Source organism: Ictalurus punctatus, chromosome 24 (genome assembly GCF_001660625.3).
Source record: "Ictalurus punctatus breed USDA103 chromosome 24, Coco_2.0, whole genome shotgun sequence".
Classification (NCBI taxonomy): Eukaryota; Metazoa; Chordata; class Actinopteri; order Siluriformes; family Ictaluridae; genus Ictalurus; species Ictalurus punctatus.
Genome location: NC_030439.2, coordinates 45,515 through 70,934, shown reverse-complemented (window position 1 = coordinate 70,934; position 25,420 = coordinate 45,515). Strand labels below are relative to the sequence as shown.

At 39.8% G+C, this 25,420-nt stretch overlaps 1 pseudogene; it reads right to left on the bottom strand.

Annotated features, from left to right (window-relative positions):
- Nucleotides 1-16,745: 16,745 nt before the first annotated feature.
- On the bottom strand, nt 16,746-17,581 carry LOC128629071 (uncharacterized; annotated as a pseudogene).
- Between the last annotated feature and the right edge of the window lie 7,839 nt (nt 17,582-25,420).

Sequence of the window (25,420 nt, the reverse complement as noted above, 5' to 3'; positions counted from 1 at the left end):
TTTTGTCACACAAACAACAGACATGCAGTCTCGCTGAAGATAATAAGGCTGGTGGCATGGTTCACAGGTGCCATACATATATATATATATATACACATATATATATATATATATCATGCGATGCGCTTAATTGCCACATCACCTGATCATGGCAGGCCTATAAGTAGAGGCATGATTTTACACAAGCTTCAGATACCGGTCACGTGCGCAATACTGTTATGCTAAATGCCACATCGAAGTTCCCTTTGAAAGGGAACAGTGTACATGACAAGCATAAATCCCCCTTTTAATAGAAGATTGCTAGTTTTTCTGGGTTCGCGAACAACACATCACTGTGTGTGCACAAAACCACAATAACAAAAGAACTTGAATAAATATGACATTTTCTAGGTGCACAAATTGTACAGACAACAAAAAATAAAAACGTGAGTGTCATAAAATTTGCTTGTATTTTTCTCATTTGTAAGTTGCTTTTATAAAAGCGTCTGCTATGTGAAATAATGTATCGGTTGTATGAAACATTGGTGTACTCCGTCATTAACCAATTCAGCTTTACAATGGATACAGTGTTCTGCAGGGCACACGTGATTTTTTTGGTGCGGCTCTGTTGACGTGATAGTGCATATTACATTTCAGACAGTATTTAGTGACATCACACTGAGCGTACTGTTGTCCTGTTTGCATTTGTTTATGCGTGTTATAACAGTAGGCTGATCTGCAGTACCGCAAACAGTCGTGACATTGCCTCGTTTTGCCAACGTATTTATGACAATCAGGTGCATTACATACATTGCAAATGTATTTACACCTGTGGTCTCTACGGCTAGTAAAACCATGGTAGCAGTATTCGCACATGTATGGCGTACCAATGAATGCTTTTAGGTTCTTAATCAAGAAATAATGCTCGTTGTGTAGATACAAGAACACGGTCTTATTATGAGGCTCGTCATTGTTCGTAAAGTGTTCCAACAGACCAGAACATGTTCTATGGAATATCACCATTTTAACATGTAACAACCATTCAAACCGTGTGATGTCATTAAACCCTATCTTTTGTTGTACTGAATACCCTGCAGTTTTCTGTAGAGACGCAGCTAATGACTCAAGTTCACTACATGGCATATGCAGTTGTAGAAAATGGGACAGACAGATCGCAAAACACAGATTGTTAGATATGTTGTTGGGGCAAAACAGGTTTATTCTGTTTCTGGCAATTACCTCGTTATGAGCTAAATCACATGTCTTTTGATAAGCACCACCGTGTTTACCGCGAGCTATAGACAGGTTCAGATCTAGACATTCGTCAGCCCGTACATCAGAATTACTTTGCATAATGTTCTCAAGTTGTTGTGTGAATATGTGCAAATCGTAATCGTTATCAGGTGACAAGACAGCGTTAACATCAGAGGGTACCTTGCCTCTCAAGGTAATGTTGATTAAGCCCCCATCGCCGGCCAGCAGTCTGGAAAACGACACTATTTCAGACATGATATCATGCAGAAAAAAAGTGTACGCTGCCAGATCTGGAGCGGTTATCACACGCATATTTATACGACGCCGTATCTCCAATCCATTAAATCTGAGTCTCAGTACCACCGTATAACCACCAACAGACCCACCCTCTCTTATGATAGACTCAATAGTGGCTTCGGATAACCCAAAATTTGGCTCCGAAGGATTAAACGATTGTCTGTCTGACCCCCACCCCACCTGCTGTGAATTTGAATCGCTGTCTAACAACGAATTTGAACCGATGTCTAAAAACGAATTAGGCATTGGTTCTGTTTGAACCTCAGCCATTGATCTAACACTGTTTAATAAGTCCAACAAAGTATCGGTGGTAGACTGCTGTCCATTCAGACCCTCCATTGTCCGAATTAAACCCTGTAACGTCTCTGTATTACCACGCTGTTCAAAAGTACACAGACCATTGTCTTCGCATCTTCTAAATTACTTGCTGCTCTCAGATTACATGAGTTTTCACCACACCGCTTTGACATTTTTAGAGATTTTTTAAATTAAAACAAAAGCTAGTAGAAAAACCACACACAGTAAAACAGATACGAACCAGCAAATAAACACACACACAAACACAGACACAGGGGTATTAAAATATGTATTGTACAACTCACCCGAGCTTCTTGTTTTAAACCAATTGTACAAGCTGTTTTAACAAATCCGTCGTCAGGTATTGGTTGTGATCAACGCGACGAATCTCCCCAGCAAGTAATTTCTCGGTTTCTATGATATGTTTATGTGTGAAGGTATGGTTTTGTAATGCTTCCACAACACTTTGATTATAAAGACGTTGATTCTTCTCTATAAATGTCCAGACGTTCTGTGACGCTAGCAAAAGTCTTTTCAAATCCTGCAATACGATCCTCGATGGCCTTGAACCCGGTTCGTATCACCTCCAACGAGTCTGTTATTGTCTATAATAGCAGGAGCCTCGTGACCAAAAGCTTCTTGGTTTGAAGGTAGATTGTCTCCAGGAACCGGGGTAAATACACAAGCGTCCCACGATTCCAACAAATCCTGATTCCAGTTCAAACCAGAGTCTATAGCGTGTGGTTCATTTACAACTGACTCTGTTGGAAAAAAAAACACAAAACATTGCTTAGGATATCAGCACGAATTAGGATGATGAAACACTCTTTTATAAAAAAAAAAAACAAAAAAAAATATACATGCTACATACCGTCTGTCGATCGTGGGGGAGATCTTCATCGTTTACGTTTAGACGTCGCGACACCCACGCTGTGGACCTGAGCGACTGTTTTACGCTCGGCCTTTCCAGAGCTCGTTGGTATACAGCGTTCAATAGAAATCGCAGCACTATTTTTGAACTTGGGTGCAGCGATCTTGTTTACAAGATTTGACAACCCTTGAACAATAAACAAACGAACATAATACATAAGAAAATATCTTAAACCGCTTTTAAACATAACAGACAAATATCTAATTATCACAATTCATACCCAAGACAGGGTTTTCCAACCTGACTCGCGGGACTTCTGTGTTTGTCCCTTTGTGTAAAATAAAGTAAAATCGTTAAACACATACACAACACATCATACATAGGATCAAATACTTATAAAGAATAACAACGTACGTACCGCTTGCCTTGTTCAGAAAATTTATTTCGTCTACGATGTCCGTGATAGACACAATGTCAGCATCACCTGTAGCGTTAGATACCTGTTTTATCCACCAGAATAGACCCATAAATTAGTTTATAAAAACGAACATAATTAACAATGTGTAATAATAATAATAATAATAATAATAATAATAATAATAATAAAACACTTACTGTTACGATAGACGGCCACCTCCTCTTTGCAGTATTCTCCAAATTAAAATATAAAGCTTTAGTGGTGAGTTAAAACGAGAATCGACGATTCGCCTAAAATTACACAGCACTCTGTTACACAGCCGAGATCTTAGAGACTACTGTGTAACTGACCCTACTTTTAAACATAAAGCATACCTATTGTAGGGTGTGTCGTAAAGCCATTAACACCCCCACAGACACTCAATATCATAAACAATGACATAAACATAAACAATGATAGGATCACACCATGACCCCCGGTCATAAAAAAACTCTTGGTCAGGAAGAAACAAAGGGCCATAAATTAAACACTCCTAGAGAAACGCAAGGCTGTTCTCAGGACGAGGCCATAAATTAGCCCGCTAGTGCTACCGCCATCATTGACATTTCGACAGAACATACTGGCTATGATGAAAACACATGTATGGGTGTGTTTAGAGAGAGAGAGAAAGAGAGAAAGAGAGAGAGAGAGAGAGAGAGAGGGGGGGGGGGGTGTCTGAAAACACATGTGTGGGCGGGGATTTAGCGAGAGAGAGGTGTTTCAGTTTAACTGCATTAATGCTTAACACAGTGAATGGAAGACATCTCTGGAAAAAACTTATCTCCTAGTTTAAACATTACGGCGATTCTTTTAACAAGCACTTTGACATTTTTACCTTGTAAGGATCTTTGTTTTGAAGTCATGTAATATGTGCTATTCTTTTTAAACAGCTCTTTTAACCATTTTTACCTCCTAAAGTTTTTATGTGTTTTTTGGAAGCCTAGTAATACGGATTCTTTTTAAACAGCTCTTTTAATCATTTTTACATCCTAAAGGTTTGTGTTGAGAATGTATGTAATACAAACGATTCTTTTAAACAGATGCTTTTTTAAAAAAAGACGCATTACCTCCTAAACTTTTTATTCAAAGGTAAACCAGGATCCCTAAAAACGTAATCAGCGTTTGTTTTCATTTATTTCACAAAACAAATATTCTACTGCTGGCTCAAATTTAGCCTATTACCCAAAAACATGAGTAAGTTACATTTTTCTGTATTTCTAGTTTATCATTTATTTTCATATTTGCTCTATATCTCTTTTATATATAGTTATACTGCTTGCAAAATGGTTTACTGTACTTCCTACTTCATAATATCATTATACTACCCTTCTACTATCCTACATATCCTACTACTCTTTATTTTTATAAAGAGTATATATTTTATTATAAGATATTACCCTTATAATATCTTAATATTCCTTTTTATTATTCTTATAAAGTTATAATAGTATGTGTGTGTGTGTGTGTGTGTGTGAGAGTGTGTGTGTGTTATGTCTACATGCCCACCCTTGACTGTACGAGAGTGTGTGTGTGTTAGCACTCCTCAGCTCTTATACTTCTTTTTGACTTTTTGACTAATAAACCATAGTGTATTACTCTTAATGATCTAAGATCTTTAAAGTGTGAATCCAATTCGTCAATATCCGCATAACACCGCTTCTGTGTGTCTTGGTGCCCGTCATTTCTTCTTCTCCCCTTTACTGGATACTAGGTCTCCCTCATGTTTATTTCATGTCATTTTTATCCACAACACTACCCATATATGTACACATTCAAACATCATGCTTTTCTAACAATGTGTTTACACAAACGAAATAACGCCACACAGTAACACAAACACATCCCCATATTAAAAACATTTCTTTTCAGACAAAAATTATTTCTTTTATTTCTTTCTATTATGTATGTATGTATGTATGTATGTATGTATGTATGTATTTATTTATTTATTTATTTCTATTATTTCTGAAAACATTTCTTTTCAGACAAAAATTATTTCTTTTCAGACGTATTTCACCCCACCAAAAACCAAACTCATTAACATAAACACCTTTTGTTGGGAGGGGGGGCTATACCCCCCCACACACCTCTCCACAACACCCCCAGACACAAAGGAGCCAGATTGACTAGCTGATACACTTGATAGGGTTACCCCCCCTCACCACCCCTACAGACCTGCCAGTCAGGGAAGCACAGAGGGTCATAAATTATCAAACACACTACTTTGATTGACAGTTTGACAGAAAGTGTACGATATAACTACTTCTGTGTGTAAGCATTTTTTTCAGGCTAGCCTAATCTGATTCAATGAACTGACACACCATATGAAAGCTGAGAATTAGACCTTTCCAGAGATGCATAGAATGTCAGTATGGGACCTTCTCTTGGTGACCAAGATATCTTATATTTTATATATATATATATATATATTTTTTTCAAGATGCATGTTAATAGTCACATGCAACATGATATTAGATTCTTGATAGTACATGATATTAGATAGATGATAGTACATACATGATATGTGATATTAGATACAAGATACTTGCCATTAGATACTTGATAGTAGATACATGATACATGACATTTGATACATGACTTTTGAAGGCCCAAGATCAAACTTTGCCTGCCTTGGGGGATGTAGATGGTACATCCAAAGTGGAGAAAGCTTATCAGAAATGATGTGCTCCCCAGCTCAAATTAAAACCCAAAGGCCTGCAGACTAGACTGCCATCTTGTGGACAATTGTGGAATTGCATCACTTTCCTCTTTAAATCCTATGAACAGTCCAACAGATTATTAGCAGCTGATATGAAGTGTCTAAAGACTGTAAACATGTGTTTAAAATTAACAGTTACTATATGCAGTGACACACAATGTCTATATTATCATATATATATATATATATATATATATATATATATATATATATATATATATATATATATATATATATATATATATAAAATAATCATGATTCATTTTATTAGACATATGATATTAGATACATGATATGATATTAGATAGATGATAGTACGTACATGATACGTGATATTAGATACAAAATACTTGCCATTAGATACTTGATAGTAGATACATGGTACATGATATTTGATACACAATAGTTGGGTTAGGGTTAGGGTTAGGGTTGGGGTTTGGGTTAGCGGTTAGGGTTAGGGTTAGCGGTTACGGTTAGGGTTAACGGTTGGGGTTAGGGTTAGCGGTTAGGGTTAGTGGTTAGGGTTAGGGTTAGCGGTTAGGGTTAGCGGTTAGGGTTAGGCAGTTAGGGTTAACGGTTAAGGTTAGGGTTAGGGGGTTAGGGTTAACGGTTAAGGTTAGGGTTAGGGGTTTAAGGTTAGGGTTAGGGTTTTTTTAGGAGGGTGGGCGCTAACCTGTGTGCACAGGCCATCTATGTCGTTCGCTCAAATGGACTCACTTCTCATTAAGGCCTTGGAGATGTATAGTACCTAATTTCCTAATCCAGATCTTTTCTGCTCTTTTTCTCTGACGCACAGACCACAGCGGGTTGGACTGCAGGACCGTGACCCTGAAAGAGTCCCATCCGTGCTCCAGAAAGTGTCGGACCAGGTAGGTATTTTTCTCTTTTCCTTTCAAGATGCTGTGTTTGTGTTGGGTCATTCTGACAAGGATGGTGTTCCCCGTCTCACCCACGTATTGTGTCGTACAATTTTTGCAGGTGATGAGGTAAACCGCATTTTTAGTATGTACGGTACCCGATTGGTGAGTGCGGAAGACTTCCTTTGTGGTCCTATTTAGGACGTATTCTATTTGGTGAAAATATTGCCCGTGATGCTTGGGTTTAACGTAGTGGAGGGCCCTGAGTTTAGCTCTGATCAGATAGTCCTGCAGATTTTTGTTCTTCCGGAACGCTGCAATGACTTTGTGGTTTTTGAAAATCTGTGTCTGTCCCAACAGGTTCTGGAAGTTATATCTGACCTCCCTGGTCAATTTCACCGCGGCCGACGAGTATGTCAGGACGAAGGGCACGACCGTGCCCTCCGTCTGGGTCCCGTTGGTCAGGTACGATTTCAAAATTTTTCTAAGAAATGACCTGTTGTATCCTCTCGGCCTGAGCGCCTTAAAGAGGATTCGTGTCGCTTCTCTGAAGTCCCGTTCCTGGGTGCATATGCGGCTGAACCTCAGGAGTTGCGACTTGACTAGGCCGGAATAGGTGTGTTTGGGGTGGAAGCTCCTTTTATGTAATAGGGCATGCATGTTGGTCTCCTTGAAGAAGACTTTAATGTCCAGATTGTGTGACGAATTAAAATCAGGGCCCTTGTAAGTAGTGGTGTCTAGGAAGTCCACCGACTCATGACTAATGGTGGATTTGAGTGTAATCGACGGATTGTGGTTGTTTAGCAAAGCCTCGAATTCCCTGAACTCCTCCTCAGAGTGGGTCCACACTCCCCAGATGTCATCCAGATATCTGAAGTAGTGAAGGGGCTGTCTGTGGCATTCGGCCAAAGCCGAAGCCTCCCACTCTGCCATAAAAATGTTGGCGTAGGCCGGGGCGAACTTCTTGCCCATCGCCGTGCCTTTTATTTGCAGGAAAAATTCCCCGTTGAACTCAAAGTCATTTCTGTTTAAATTGATGTCCAAGAGTCGGATGAGTTCCTCGTCGGGCCTGGAGGCGTCAGGGTGTTTTTTAAATATATTTTTTATTGCCTGCATTCCCTCTCGGATGTCGATGTTTGTGTATAAGCTATCTATGTCCATGGTGAAGAGGATGGCTTTTGGCGGGATTTTTAGTCCTTTCACTTTGTGTACGAAATTGTACGTATCTTTAATGTAACATGGGGTGGCCCATAGATAGGGGAATTAAATAATAATCCAGGAATTCGGCCGTGTAGTAGGTCTCGCTACCACAGTCTGATACTATGGGTCTTCCTGGGGGAATTTCATGGGGCCTGCTCCATTTTGCTCAGTCCTTATGTATTTTAGGGAGCATGTAGAACCTTCTGCTCCTCGGTTCTAAATTCCCCAGCAGGTAGGATTTTTGTTTCGCGTTGATGTATTTTTTGGTGTAAAGACTTTGTGCTATTTCTTTTACCATCGGTATGGTGTCTGGGTAGATTGTTTTTTTCAATTTCCTGTAATATTTAGGGTCATTTAATTGTTTGTACCCCTCCCATAGATATTGTTCCCGATCCATAATTACTATGGCACTCCCTTTGTCTGCCGGTTTTATAATAATCTGTTTGTTATTCTGCAATTCCTTGAGAGCATCGATCTCCCCCGGAATTAGGTTTGGTTCTTCCCGGGGTGGTCTAAAATGATTTTTAAAAAGTTTTAGGTCCGTCTCGAATAACTTGTGGAGTTCTGCGGGTAGTTTGTCCGTCGGCGGGGTCCAATCCGATTCCGGTGTGAACGGAGGGGGTTCTTTTTGTGTGTCATTATGGAAATAAGCTGCTAATTTGAGTCTCCTGTGGTATTGTTGTAAGTCGAATCGTGTTTGTATTACCTGTTGCTTCATACCCGTTGTGCCTGACGGAATGAACATTAGACCTTTATTGAGAAGGCTAAGTTGAGGGGGAGTGATGTGGATTTTTTTAGATAGGACGATGACATTTCTATTCCCCTCCTGTACATGCAGGCTTGTGAGGAGATTTATTTTAAATACTGCAGCCAGTGCTGCACCGGCACCCAGATTTCCGCCCGAGGGAATTTTTCTTTGGCCGTTCTCAAGAGCCCCTGCAGTCCCTTGATGGCAGTTTCGTTGACGTTGTTTGATCTGCCATTGATGCCCAACGACCAGATGACGTGTTCTGTGTCCGTAGAGACTGTGTTTTTGTCGAGTATCTGTTTCACATATGCAAACTTAGCCCCCGGATAGCTCTCTATCTGTAGGTCGGGGTTCTTGAAAGATGGCATTCTGGACAGATTGGAGTCACTGAGAATGAGGAATTGTCTGCGGGCCGTCAGTGTCCACTGAGACTTTCTTTTGGGAGACACGCTGGGCCCTAAGCATAAGAGGGCCTGTGTGGCTGTCTTGAGGCTAGTAATTTTATTGGGGCTCGAAGTCACCTCTTGCGGAGCAACGTTCTCTCGTTCGCACTCCCCTTGGTCCTCGAAGCAGATGAGGTCATCCTCCTCCTGTCTGACACAGGGGTTAGGACGCAGCCGAGGACTGCGTTGTACTTTCGGGGAGGACAGGAGATGAAGGGAAGTGTCTGCATCGCTGTCTGGGTTCTCCTCCCTAACAGGGGACCAATCGTGCAGCGGGTCAGTCATAGTGGACACCGTAGTGGACCTTGCAGGCAGAGATCGTGATTCCGTCTCTGTGTGTATCAGTGCCTGCACTGTGACTGCTCTAGCCGGTGTGTTTTGTGGTCGGGGAGGAGTAGGAGAGGGATTCTGGGTCTCGGTTTCCTCTCACCTCTGAACCGGATCGGTGGGAGGAAGCACCGTTTGCCATGTCTCTCCCACCAGCCCGTGAGCCTCATGCACAGTTTTGTCCTTGAGTCTTTTGCCAATACCCCGTTTTGCCCACACGATGGCAGTGTTGAAGCATTCTTCCCAATCCTTGCAGGAAAGGTGCTGCAGCTTGGCCATTTCCTCCCCCAATGCATCTTCGTAGTGGTTCTTAAGAATCAGCATTGTGGTGTATGCCCAATTTTTTGCATTGCCCTCAATGAGGGAGCGTGTCGTGGCGTTTGGCAATGCAGGTTTGATGACCTCTGACAGGTGTCTTTCAATTTTGCTGATAGATGGAGGCTGTTCATGGCAAATGTTGTCTTTGTGGGGTATTAATTTAATAATTTTAAAAAGGAGACGGGTTTTGATGACAAAGTCAGGGTCATCAGAGTGCTTGGGCTTCGTGTTAGGTTTGGGACGTGTGTTTTTGTCTTTAGAATACAAGCGCGCCGTACGCACTCCGTTCTGTTCCCAGTGACGTGATTGCTTCGTGAAGGCTTTTGGTCGAGACATAAATGTTACGGGTCCCAAGAGGGCCCGGGTTTCAAAAAATTGCGGTCCTCCAGACCGTTGCTGGAACTCACCGCGGTGAGTCGGTGCTACTCTCCTGTGGCCACCGTATTTGACCATGTCCGCATAGTGCATAACGTGGGGCTCGGTAGCCACCGTATTCGACCGCGTTCCCATAGAAGGGTGCTCTCTCTTCCCATGCACGCTGTACGGGATTGTGATGAGCATGGGGCGTGGGCCAAACATTGCCCTGGACGGTACGTTTGCGTCTGACGACTGTCCAGTCGTCCCTTTCTGGCCCAACCATGTTTCGGTGATTTTCTTTCAATTGTAATGAATCAGAAGGTTTGATGGACTCAGGTAAGTGTATTTTTTTTAAAAACCTTTTTTGTGTCATATTATGAATTTTTCGGCGTATCAAATGAATGTAGATTTTTACTAATGTCAAATTTCAATGTTGTTATATTTTTTTAGGTGTTGGGGAAAAAACAAGTAAGTAGTATTTGGTATGTATCAATGTACTGTTTTAAGTACGGTGTATTTTCAATCAAACTAAGAATATATAAGTCAATGGAATACTTTCCTTCAGCTTTAGTTATTAAATGAATGTGGATTTTTACTAGTGTCAAATTTCCATGTATATATATATATATATATATATATATATATATATATATATATATATATATATATATATATATTAGGTGTTGGGGGAAAAGAAAAAAAGGTAAGTGGTATTTGGTTTGTATCAATGTACTTTTTTAAAAGTAAGGTGTATTTTCAATCAAATTATGAATATAATTCAATGAAAAATTTTCCTTAAACTTTAGTCTATGCAAAGTTCAAAAATAGAAAAATGAACAAGCCGATGCAACGTTTCGGTTCCCTCAGAACCTTTTTCAGGCAGGCTTGTTCTGTTATTTCAAAAAAGAAAATAAAGGAGAAAAAAAAGGGGGGGAAGGAGAAAAGAAAATGTTCAAAATGAATAAAATTTAAAGAATAAAGCAAATGAGGGAATGGAGGATCAAAGATGGCAGATTTCTAAGTGCAAATAGTTGTTGAAGACTTTCTCTCTCAGAACTGGAAGCAATGAATGGGATTCTGCCGCTTCAATCCTTCCCTTTATAAGGGTGGGGGGGGGGGGGGGGGGGGGGGGGACCACATTAGAACGGGCCAATGGACGTTTTTCTCCTTCTCTTGGCTTAAAAGAAATTAGCTCCCAGCCAATCAGGAGGACAGCTGTCCTTCAGAGCTTTGTGGAAGGGCTTTTTTCTTTTTTTTTTTAACTTTCTTTTACCAAACTCCGTGATGGGGCGGGGCTAGATTCAAATGAGCCAATGGGAGCCTTTCCCATTCTTCTGGTTTGAAAAAGGCAGCTGAGAGCCAATCAAAAGATTAGCTGCCTAATTGTAGGGCTTTTTGTGTGTTCTGTTTAACATAATAGTAATTAGTAAATAATTAATTATTAAATTTTGAGATGATTATTTTACTTGTTTGTTTTTTCAAAGGGATTTTTTGGTTGGCATTAACGTATTCTCATGTGTGTTTTTCTTGTCCCTAATGCAAATTATTACAATTAAATTTCCCATAACCGGATTATTTATGATTATACTAGTTGTTCTTGAGCAGAATGATTATAAGAAACAGATAGTCAGTCATTGAGTTTTTTTTGCTGACATGAGGCATGGGCCGATAAGGGTTGGGGTTTGGGTTAGCGGTTAGGGTTAGGGGGTTAGGTTTTTGTATTGTTTATTTCTTAATTAAAGCCTCCTGATTCAGGTTAAATGTGCACTGGCACATCTCAATCTTCCTTCTCTTTTGTCATCTGTAATACTCTCAGGGTTTTATTCTGTCTTTGTGTATGAGGAATGAACTGTGTATTTATCAAAAAATGGATTATTTTGTTTTTAGTGGCCTATGTGTCTATCCTTTTCTGATAAAAAATCGGACTATTCAGGGTTAGGGTGAGGCTTAGGCTAAGGAATGAAGTTTAAAAATGGGCAGATGGTTAGGCTTAGGGTTGGGGTCAGGCATGGGGTTCAAAGGTTAGGGTTAGGGTTGGGGTTAGGGTCAGCGATGGGGTTCAAACGGTTGGGTTTAGGGTTTGGGTTGGGGTCAGGCATAGGGTTCAAAGGTTATGGTTAGGGTTAGGGTCAGTGATGGGGTTCCAAGGTTATGGTTAGGGTTGGGGTTAGGGTCAGCGATGGGGTTCAAAGGTTGGGTTTAGGGTTCGGGTTGGGGTCAGGCATGGGGTTCAAAGTTTCGGGTTAGAGTTGGGGTTAGGGTCCGCGATCGAGTTCCAAGCTTATGGTTAGGGTTGGGGCCAACGATCCGGTTCAAAGGTTAGGTTTAGGGTTGGGGTTGGGTTAGGGTTAGGGTCAGGCATAGGGTTCAAGGGTTAGGGTTAGGTTCAGTGGTAGGACTATGTTTGTGCCCACTGTTCAGGCAGGCGCAACTCATTCTTCTCTGGGCAGAGGCAAAGGTTGTGAACGGCTGAGCACTTCACGCCACTGCACCTCCTTTCCACCCACACGCTCACAGAAGTAAATAAAACTCTTCACGTTTGTCACTTAAACGGCCTCCTGTGTGTCTGTGCTTAGCTCACCGCTGTCTAGGCTTGCTACACTGGTGGAGCATGCTGGCATGAGCACAGACCCACCCACCTAATAAAAGAAAAAAAAAAAGAAAAAAGATGTGATGCAGCAATTGTTGGAGACTAATATCCAACAGCAGCGTGTAACGCAGCAGCTCACCCAGAGCTTACAGGTCACAACCAGAGAGCTCCTGGCACAAAAGACAACGACCCCTGCGGCCGCCACACCTCTCCCTGACCCCATCCGAGAAGCCCAGTGCCTCCTTCCTCGCCTGACCCAGGAGGACCACATCGAGGCCTACTTGGAGCCCTTTGAACGGGTCACCCGCTATGAAGACTGGATCGTCGAAGAGTGGCTGCGCATCTTCAGTCTGCTACTCTTGGGAGAAGCGTGCACAGCATACTACATGCTCTCACCGAAGGGAGCAGCGGACTACGGGGAGGTAAAAAGGGAGATTCTGGCATTGTGTGGGTGAACACCCAACCAGGTGGTGGCAGAATTCCACCAATGTAGCTACAGGCCCGGAGTCAATCCACGTGGACTGTTGGACACCCTCCTAAACATCACCAAGCGGTGGCTCCAACCAAACCAATAGACTGCCACCGAGGTTGCAGAGAAGGTGGCCATGGACCGTTTCCTGAGAACTCTGCCACCCACAGAACGCCCGGCTGTGGGTTTGCAGGCTCCCGAAAATCCCAAAGAGCTAATAACTACCCTAGAATGAGCCATGGCCACAGTGGAACTCAGCAGGGAAGGACGACGAACCCGCAGCCCTCCTAGAAGGTTCCCACCAGGCCAGCCCAAATGCCAGAACTATGGTGGAGAGAGAAGGAGCGGCCGAAGTCGCCCCAGCTACAGGACACCCAGGGACGAGGCCATGCCAACAAAGCCAACCTGGGATGCCAAAAAAAGCCCAGAAGCCCTCTCTGGCAAGGTGTGCCCTCCACACACCGGACCCACCAAGAATGCCCACCCTGACAGTATGGGTAGAGGAAAACCCAGTCACAGCCCTGTTGGACTCAGACCCTGACCAGACCGACTATCCTGCCAAAAAAGGTCAGCAGGAACGGAACCATCACGGTGAACTGTGTACATGGAGATGCACGGAAGGTCCCCACGGCCGAGGTACAAATACAAGGCAGAACAGGCACCTGGAAACTCCTGGTGGGGCATGTCTGTGAATTGCGTCTCACTTCAGATAGAGGCTGACGGCGCCATTCACAGGTGCTGTTTTTATATCACTTGATGCGCTTAATTGCCATGTCACCTGATCATGGAAGGCCTATAAATAGGAATCATGTTACAAGCGTCAGATACCGGTCACGCACGAAGGCGCTTCCCACAGCATGGCATTCACACAACGTCTTGTTCCCTTGTCAGGGAACAGGGTTACAACATTACAGACATTTTCCACTTAATTTTAAATCTTTAACTTAAAAAACTTCTGACATGATTTTATCTTGTTTCCATTTTCTTACATCACAAAGACCTGCTATTATAACAGGTGTGTGTTGACTTTTTATATAAATTCTACATAAACTATTGTAGCAGCTAACATTTTACAGTTCAGACTGTAATGAAAGTGCTCCTGTTTTTTGTGCCTTTATTTCCTCTAGCATGTTTGGGAGTGTGGAGCTAGACAATCTGAACCCCAGGATGGTGGCCCATGTCCACATCAAAGTTGTTCCAAACTTAGAAGGCCCATTTGTGTAAAAGAGAATGGAAAAGTAACTTTGATACAAAGCTGTGTAATCTATGTTCATCAGTAATCTATGTTTTATCAGATTTCTCCTTTTCTTTGTAAAGAGTTGCCATCATATGTTACAAGCTATAGATATGTTTGACATCATGCAATAGGCTTTTTTTTCCCCCCGCTTTTGTTTTACTGGATGAGATATGTTACGTTTTTCAATAGTTGCATGTGAGCTCCACAAGGGAAGTATTTACTGCAAAACAAGCTCACAAGACGAAAACAGAGGCTGCTCTGATTAAATGACCATTACTCAGAATTATTTTAATTAAACTGAGAATCCCAGTTGTATGTTGAGGTTTGAATTCACATTTCTGGAGGTAAGAAATCTTGTATATTTGTAGAGAGTCCTGTTCCAAGGGTTCCATTGTCAGACTCATACGTATTCTGCAGACCCGGGGGTTCCACTGGTCCTGCACAGATAGCAGTATGTATTTACATAAACAACCAACCATTGCATTTCACCGTTTCTGTGAGTAACCAATCATTGTATACTTATATCTGAAACTTGTAGTGCACAAAGCATGTACAGCATATTTAGCAGGACTTCATTATATATTCCTGTTATTTCAAAATATACACTGTTGACATTATATTGCATGAGAAACCCATGATAGAGTTTCTGCCAAACATGTTCCAAACATTCTTTACATAAAAAGAGTCCCTTCTTTATAGTACCTCCAGCATCATATTTCATTTCATGGGACATACCATACATTTAACACTCCCAATTAAAGATCTGTGGATTATTATAAATATAACAATGTGACAATTGCCCTTGCATAGTATTGTCCATTGTACAAGACTGCGTATAAAAGCTATTTCAATATGACTCACTGTTATTTAAATTTAAATCCCAACGCAATATGATTATAGTAATATGTCGCTTCTGGATTGTGTTTTTCTATCCACATAATGCTTGACAATTTATCAGTAGCACAAACAGATATATATATATATATATATATATATATATATATATATATATATATATATATATATATACACACATATATATATACACACACACACACACACACACACATATATATATATATATATATATATATATATATATATATATATATATATATATATATATATATATATAAAATGTATAGTCCCATTGCAGTAGTGTTTTTGTTGTAGTCTACATTTAGTGGATTGTTAAATGTAATGTGATAAAATGTGATGTACTCACCATCAACTTTATTACGGACCTGTACACCTGCACATTCATGCAAGCATCTAATCAGTCAACTGTGTGGCAGCAAGGCAATGCAAGAAAATCATGCAGATACAAGTCAAGAGCTTCAATTAATGTTCACATCAAACTTCTGAATGAAGAAACGTGATGTCTATGACTTTGAAAAATTGTCTTTGTTTGACCTTTTGATCTTTTGTTTAAAAAAATTCACAAAAACACTCTGCTCTCATGGATGGAAAACAAAAGAAATATATTTGTTAAATATTGATGTGCAACAAATATTGGCATGCTTTTAGTCAATACTTTGTGCTACCTCCCTTTGCCAACAGCTCTGAGTCTTCTATAATGCCTGATGAGGTTGGAGAATACATGGCAAGGGACCTGAGACCATTCCTCCATACAGAATCTCTCCAGATCCTTCACATTTTGAGGTCCACGCTGGTGGACTCTCCTCTTCAGTTCACCCCCCAGGTTTTCTATGAGTTTCAAGTCAGGGGACTGGGATGCGTTTGTGGCCAGTAAACTATTTTTGTATTGATTTTGATGTATGTTTTGGATCATAGTCCTGCTGGAAGGTCCAACCACGGCCCATTTTAGGCTTTCCGGCAGAGACAGTCAGGTTTTCATTTAATATCTGTTGATATTTGAGTCCAGGATGCCAAGTATCCTAAAAAAAATGTCCAGGTCCTGTTGGGGTTCGAAATGGATATTTTCAAAGTGAGTGGTTTCAACTTGTTCTTTCAATTATATCATGTGCAGCAGTAAAAGTCCTTGGTGTGACATTATTTAAATAATATTTTTAAGGACTTTTCACATAATGAACAAATGCAAATCTTGGGATTGAATTGAAGATTGTATTGTGTTTATAAAACAATATAATATATAATAACAATTCTGGCAAACCTGCAACAATGCAGGTATGTGTGCGTGTGCATGTGCGTGCAAGGTGATCACAAAAATCTAAATGCTGAAATAATTGAGACATAAGGTTTCTAATTGACACCAAGCTGCACTCCTATGCTGAAAACTCCAGACATTTATCATTAAACAATGCTGAGAAGATGAAAGAGTGTATTTTTCACACATTGTAAGTGTCATTTTAACATAACACAGCTACAGTTTAACCTGCAGACTTACTTGCAGAGCTTCTCCTTGATGTCACGGACAATTTCTCTCCTGGCTGTGGTAGTGAAGCCGTGGCCTCTCTCGGTCAGGATCTTTATGAGGTAGTCAGTCAGGTCACGGCCAGCCAGGTCCAGACTGAGGATGGCATGGGGAAGGGCATAACCTTCGTAGATGGGCACAGTGTGGGTCACACCATCACCAGAGTCCATCACAATACCAGTGGTGCAACCGGAGGCGTACAGGGACAGCACAGCCTGGATGGCAACGTACATGGCTGGGGTGTTGAAGGTCTTGGACGTGATCTGGAATGAGAAAAGGAAGGTTTAATCCCCGTTTTGTTCTATTAGGTTGTCACTATGGGCCATGCGGTTAGTTAGAATAAAGACAAGTCAGAATTGGAGAGTGAGAAGCATGAAATAACCTTCTGGTTCAAACAGATGAGAAACTCAGGAGTTCAGAGGAGATAAAGCCTGGAGAAAGTGAAAGAAGTGGATGAACTTAAGGAGAAAAGTAATAGGTTTAAAACGGTCAACCGAAAGGCAGATTCAAGTAGTTTCAAACGTTAACCCAACCTGGGTCATCTTTTCTCTGTTGGCTTTGGGGTTCAGGAAAGCGTCAGTAAGCAGGATGGGGTGCTCCTCAAGGGCAACACGCAGCTTGCTGTAGAAGTTATGATGCCAGATCTTCATGTCATCCCAGTTGTTGACAATACCGTGCTCAATGGGGTACTTCAGGGTCAGGATACCTCTTTGCTCTGAGCCTTGTCACCAACATAGCAGTCCTTCTGTCCCATACCAACCATCACACCCTGTAAAAAGCAAGACAATCATGTTAAAGGAAAGATTTGCCGTACCAAAAGAAAAACAAGGGTTATTTACACTGCAAATTAGCAGTGTAAATAAATTCTTTTAAAAGCCAAGCTACAACTCTTTTATGGCACAGGTTTTGGATGTGCAGGGGGTAAAAAAAAATAGAATATAAAGGCAGTTATTTTGCCGTTTCACAATAGTCAATCCTTGAGGACACATTTAACCCGTACCTTAGGGAACAAAAACAGTGTCTTAGGAAGTGCTAAGTGTACCGTAACCATTTTTTCTCAGGAATACTCATTTATTCACATGTTAATGTATTTATTTACATTAACAGTATTTATATACTGTTAATGTAAATACAAGAAAATTTTATCCTTTTTGCATTATTGCTTTGTAAAAACTGCACTATTTTACAATAGAAACCCTTAAAACAACAGTAAAGTACAATAAACAGTAAATCACTGTGTTTACTACAGATGCATGCTCTCTGAACTGTTTTTTTCTCCTTGTGTTTTTTTTTTTAACAATAAATCACAACAAGACGGTCAACAAGAATATGTGTACCTCTATGAAAATAAACCAATTTAGGCTTGTCCTGGTCTCTCCCATTAATTACATGATCATTTAGATTTCAATGACTCCTTTAGATTCAGAAAGGACTTAACTTGAAGAGTGTTCATGATTATAAGTAATGATTTATTATTATAAGTGATGACTCCAAAGACTTTACAAATAAAAACTAATGCAGTATTATGGAATTATTATTAAATTGATATAAAATGCAATCTGTGACATGTTTTAAAGTCTAGTCTTTATTTTATTGGCTATATGCATCGTATTGCATGTATATGGAATTGCATTATATTAATAAAATAATATGTTAAAAAGCATAAATTTATGTTTTGTAGCTCAGTCCTTATTTTATTTTTTATTGGCTTTTCAGTTGTCCAATATGTGCCCGACACGGCATAATACAAAGAAAGCATATTTTTAACGAGCATTTTATGTTTTAAAGTTATTGCCTTTTGTGTCCAATCAGCGCTTAAGACGTTGCGTCACGTGCGCTGGCGCCTTACTCTTGATCTGGCGACTTTTCTAGAACAAACAAACAAGCAACGCACAGACCACGCCGAGCTGAGGGGAAAAAGAAAAGAGAGAGAGAGAGAGAGAGAGAAAAACAAACAAACAAACAAACAAACAAAAACATTTCACACCAAATCTGTCTGGTGAGCACAAATAAACACATTTTGTAAAGTTCAAGTTCAGTAATTTGAATACAGCTTTTGTGTTGTAAACCATTTATTTTTTTTTTTCGTAGTATAACATTTATCTTAATATCATAGTAACTCATATTACACGGACCTGTTGGCTGTATAGAGAGAACGTTTTTATCCTTTTAATATGTAAGCTTACACATTGGAAATCAGCGAATTCGCTCTGACTTTTTTTCTTTTGAAACGTTTGTAACGCTACAGTTTAGCAGTTTGTCATGGTGTAGCGAGGCGAGGCGAACTTCTTGTTTAAACGATATCTTGTATTGGTTATTGGTTGCGTTCAGTGTGAGTAAATTTTGAATATATATTAAAATGTACACTTGCTGCTTTTGTAGTTTAACAGTGCAAGGTGTGAGGGAACATGTGCTGTACTGCAGACTGAATCGCAACGAACCATTTTCCAAATATGTTGCAGTCGGTTGCAAGCAGTCCTTTTCCAAATACGAAGCATTTAAGGGCCATTTTTATCTGCGCCATAACAGCCCTATACGGAGCCCTACGGAGACCTCATAGTGTCCGGTAAGAAAAAAACAACGACAAACAGCCATGTTTAAACCGTGCCCTCAGATTTGTAATCCCCGCGCACCGCCTTAAAATTGGGTTTATATTGGACATTGGCTGCACATTCGAGCTTGTCTCTTCTATTTCTCAAGAAATAAGCACAAAAAAATGACATAATGTGTATTGTCTTAATGATGTGTATTGAGTGGACATAGAACCAATACAACAGAATATATTTTCTAATTTTCTCCCGTTAAAGCCCGCGGAAGCCAATCTCTGGGAAACGCAGGTCATCAGCGCTTTATTGTAATGGAGTCAGTAAGGGACCGTCTAAAAAGTGCATGACCTGGGTAACTGTATAAGATTCTACTAAGTGTATAGTCGTTTACTTCACAGGATATCTAACTTATTGCAGTATTAGGATACAGTGTGGATAAAGTTGTTTTTTTTTTTTTTTTTTTTTAAATATATAGCATATATATTATTAAATATAGACCTTTTTACTACACATATAAACTTATTGTGGAATATAAAACCAAGGATTAGTCTTAGCAACTACAGCAAAATGCTGTTCTTATTGCTTAAAGAATTTCTGTAAATAGAAATGAAATAAATTTTTATCATTCACACTATATTATACTCCATTCTTCTTATCAACAACTGTTTTGAAAATAATCAAGGTTTTTTATATATATATATATATATATTAAAATGCAATAACATACATTATAGGAGTTACACATGTAAAACCAAATGTACTATGAGACAGATCATTACTGCTATCAAGTACAGTAAATAGAATTTGAAATCTCAGTTTTTAATAATTTCTGTTTTTTATCATTTCAAAATAAACAAATTTTTTATGATTTTTATTTTGCAAAAGAGAAAAATAATTTAAAAAATGCAATAACTTTAACTGGCTTGCCGGCTTGCCTTAGTCACAATATTTTTGAAGGTGTGTTGTCTTATGATGTTGCTGTTTACATCAAGTACTTTGTTATGAAGAAGTGGTTCACTTACCCAATTCTTAACCGTCGAATCAGGCAGTCAACTGTAATGGCTCTGATGCATTCACAAAACCTTGTGAGGTCAGCTGGTCAGGCCATTCAGAATTGGAATTTTTTATGGCTTATACCTGTTATAATTGGTGATAGTGCTGAATCCTGCAGATGAGGTTTGGCAATTAACTCTATAGCTAAAGGACATTGTTGAACTGATCTGTGCTCAGAAAATTTCAGTGTCACAGGTTGCTTATTTGTATGTTCTTATCCAAGAATACTTGGAGTCTAGAAAAACAGCCTTTCCAGAAGGGAATCTAAAACCAAAGCATCATTACCTGCTCTATGAGACTAACGAGAGTCAGTTAGCAACCTTCTGAAAGCAACATCCTACTTTCAACATAAACCACAGAGCAAGCAGGCAATAGCAAGGATGTTTTGTTTTGAGCATCTGATATTGTAAAAAACTGTATGTTTATGCTTTCCAGGCATTTTGTTGATGAGTAATCCATTCTGTTAATAGAATGATGTGCTGTCTTGTTCAGGTTATTGAATGTGTTGCTTTCTGGTAAAGATTGTAATTATTCAAAATATTTGTTCAAGTTGAAGCCAACATGGAGTACATTTTTGTACTGCTGTTTTAAGGAGCAGAATATGGTTGTCCAAAGTATATATTTACTATGTTTTTGGAATTTAAATAAAAAGTGCATTTGCTTTTCATACCATTTCTGGGTGTTCTTGTTATGTTTACAAAATGTATTTTACACAAATACTTTTTTCTGGCAACCACAGCTGCCAGTTTCTTACCGTAAATTTTATGGGATTTTCTTTTTAAATACATTTTGTAAGTTCTGTTTCAGGCAGTGTTGTGCTGGATGGAGCTTGACTGCCCTCATGTGTCCACCCTCGGGAATGGCAATTTTCCATTAGCGGTGTTCTGGGTAAGTAATATGACATGATATTACTATTAATCTCTCTCTCCTTTTTTAACTCGTTCATAATAATTATTGTTGTAATAATGTATGCTATACATTACCTTTATGTTTGAAATTTTTAATAACATTAGAAATACATTTTATATTCTCATCACTGCTCCTATGTAACTTAATGCTATCTGTAGGTGGCCTCATCTATTTCAGTCGAGAATATCCAGAAATAGTGAAGATTACAATGTTAATATTATATTAGAAAATAAGGTGTGTACTTTATTGTGATGTTGATAAATATACTGCTATGTATAAGAGAGAATGTTAATGTTATAAGAGACTTACACCGTCTCTTTCTGTCGGTCTCCCCGGTGCACACACAGACATATATAGTGAAATCGGAGAAGCGAGCCATAAGATCTGTTAGGACATCACATTCAGAGTTCTAGACCCATGTTGATGGTATGCTTGACGGTTGTTCCCTTTATGACGCCGCGGATCTCGAGTTTTTAAATGTGATGTCTGAGCACGCCTCTGTATTCATTTGACCGGAGTTTAATTTAATCAGTAATCACCTAACTTTTTCATTTTGTTTATGTAGCATGTTTAAGAATGGACATTGTCACAAATTAGCTGTGCAGATATCTGGATGTATTATTTCTTATGTTCTTTAAAAAGATAGTAGTAATAATGATGATGATGATAATGGTGCTGTTAAACAGTTCAGAAGCTCCGTGTATTGTCCTTGATATGTGAAAACTATACAATTCACTGTAATAATGCTGATTAGCTGTGTCTGTGTAAAATAGCCAAAATCTCCCTTCTGTTTCAGGCGGCGTTGTGCTGGATGGAGCTTGACTGCCGGTCTGTGTCCAAACTCGGGAATGGCAATTTCCCAGTAGCGGTATTCTGTTCCAAGTCTACACTTGTAGTAGTTAGCCAAGAGTAGGGTAAGAACTAAGACATGATATTGCTATTAATCTCTCTCTCCCTTTTTGCCCCGCTCATGATAATTATTGTTGTCATGTAATAATTGTGTACATTACCTTCATCTTTATAATCTTCCCTATTTGTGGATATTTTTGAGTGAAATAGATGAGGCCACCTAGGGAACACATGAAGTTGCATAGGAGCAGTGATGAGAATGAAAATGAATGCTGGTGCTCATGAACAAATCTGGTAGTTTCATTATGAACCCACTGCATTAAGTTGAGATACTGACCCTAAACAAAACTAAGCAGCAGTGCTTTCTTGGGGTGGTGATGAAGTTAGAGTTGAACTGGCAAGAAATATATTAGAGAGAGGCTTCCTAGACTCCTGAGGATGTTCAATTAGAACCTGCAATGCACTTACCTGATTCAAATAATCAGCTAGGACGGGCTTATTTCTCTGCTATGAGAAATAGGCTCATAGCAACACTGATGAAATACATATACAGTACAAAAAAAAAACACACACACACGCAAATAGAGAATGTGTTTAGCATTTTTTGCAGACTTTACATCTGCACATAATTATTAGTTTAGCAGCTGAATTAAAAAATTCACTTAAGTCTATATGGGGTGAGAGATGAGAGACAGACCGAGAGAGAGAGAGACGGATTTTCATAGCATCTGATACTTTTTACCCCACTCTTGGCTAACTACTACAAATATAGACTTCTAAACACCGCCCTTAAAAGCTTAATAACAGAATACTGCTTCTGGGAAATTGTCGTTCCTGAGTTTGGCCACATGAGAGCAGTCATGTTCCATCCAGCACAACAGACAACTCTGCCTAAAACAGAAGATGGGTTGTAGGTATGATACTATTGCTAATAATAATAATGACCTCAATTGAAGTAATTAAATACGTTAAAAAAAAAGGTGTTGTCTATATAGCTGACTTAATTTTTCTACCCAGTTAGTTAAGGGTGCACAACTCTCAGAATCTCAGTTCATAATTGTGTTTGATTGGACAGGTGCAATAAAGCGTGCGTGGAATCCGACTCTTTTTGAGCTTATTGGACATTAGACATTGTTGTAACGCTCATCGGCACTACTTAATTGCTCATAGTTTAGTTTACGAGTGCAAATGCTGCAACATATTTTGCCAGTCCTTTAGCTCAGCTATCATTCTGGAGGTGCAGTTTTGGCTGATGCATGAAATTTTGGTTAAAACACAGTGTGTACATTGACTACCACAGATGGAGAAAATGGAAATCGGAAAAGAGAAGGCCAGTGATTAGACAATGCAAAGTGTGTTGACACTGACGAGGCTGATTTTGTTTTGCTACTTGTGTGTGACGGTTGGTATGTTAGTTCCTCTTGCACAACTTGGGTACAACGTGTAAGTGCTTCGGTCCCTTCTGCAGCAAGACCTTCTGCAACAAGAAAGGTAAGTGCTAAAAGATGCATTTCACTCCATTCAGTCATTCAGTGCACACAATAATAATAATAATAATAATAATAATAATAATAATAATAATAATAATAAAAAGGGTTTTTCCTCAATCCCCTTTCACACCTTCCGCCATTCAAACCTATTTTATTTTTATTTATGGGTAATGTTATGTTATGATTTCCCTTAAAACCTGAATTCCCTATTTATACTTAGTCCATTTCCGGGTTTATGTATACGCTCAACGTAATGTCATTTTATGGTTTAAAACCGGTGTCTTACCATAATCCTCTGTTGGGGTTTTTTTGGCTTTTGGTTCTGCCAGTGATGTGATTTTTTGTTTTTGGGGTGCGAGCGCACCATATACTGAGGCCCCGAGGTACAGGGCCTCGAACGGGCCTGGGATTCAAAAGATTGCGGCCTGTCAGGCCAACGATCAAAGTCATGATAGTGAGTAGGGACTGTGCTCCTACGGCCTCCGTATTTGACCATCTCCGCGTAGGAGAGCACTCTTTCTGCCTGTGCACGGCGCTCTATGTCGCGGTGGTAACGGGGCGTAGGCCGAGCCATGCTCTGGACGGCACGTTTGCATCCGCGTGTGACCATAGTCCAACCGTCTCTCTCTGGCCAAACAATGGTTTAAGTGTCTTATTCTTTTTAATATATATGTGTACGTGTGTTCGTAGACTTGTTGTGGATCTAAATTGATCAAATTGGACCTTTTTTCTATGTTTTAGGTGTGAGAGGACTCTTGGGGAGATTGGAACCAGGTAAGTAGGCTTATTTATTATTTTTTTATGTTTTTTTGTGTTCTCAGGTAAGTAGGATCTTAATTAGTATCATGTACTTTTTTATTTTCAGGAAAATGGGGCTCGATTTGTGTTAGGTGCTTTTTAAGTAATTGTGCAATTATGTATTATATACAGTATTAAGTGTATTTTGAGGAATTTTTATTTCAGGTCAATAGGGATTAATTTGTATTATGTGCTTTTTAATTTTCAGAGAAGTAGGGCTTAATTTGTATTAGATATCTGTTATTCTCCCGGTTAATAGGGCTTAATTTGTATTATATGCTTTATCAATTGTATTTAGAGGAATTTTTATTCTGAATCAGTGGAGGGCCCGAACTTTAGCTCTGATCAAATAGTCATGCAGATTTTTGTTCTTCCAGAATGCTGCAATGACCTTGTGGTTTTTGAATATCTGTGTCTGTCCCAACAGGTTTTGGAAGTTGGACCTAACCCCCCTGGTCAGTTTCACCGCGGCCGATGAGTACGTCAGGAGAAAGGGCACGAAGGTGCCCTCTGTCTGGGTCCCTTTGGTCAGGTACGATTTCAAGATTTTTCTAAGAAATGACCTGCTGTATCCTCGCGGCTTGAGTGCTCTGAAGAGGATTCGTGTCGCTTCTCTGAAGTCTCGTTCCTGGGTGCATATGCGGCTAAACCTGAGGAGTTGCGACTTGACTAGGCCGGAATAGGTGTGTTTGGGGTGGAAGCTCCTTTTATGCAATAGGGCATGCGTGTCGGTCTCCTTGAAGAAGACTTTAATGTCCAGATTGTGTGACGAATTAAAATCAGGGCCCTTGTACGTAGTGGTGTCTAGGAAGTCCACCGACTCAAAACTAATAGTGGATTTAAGTGTAATGGACGGATTGTGGTTATTTAAAGAGGCCTCGAAATCCCTGAATTCATCCTCAGAGTGGGTCCACACTCCCCAGATATCATCCAGATATCTGAAGTAGTGAAGGGGCCTTC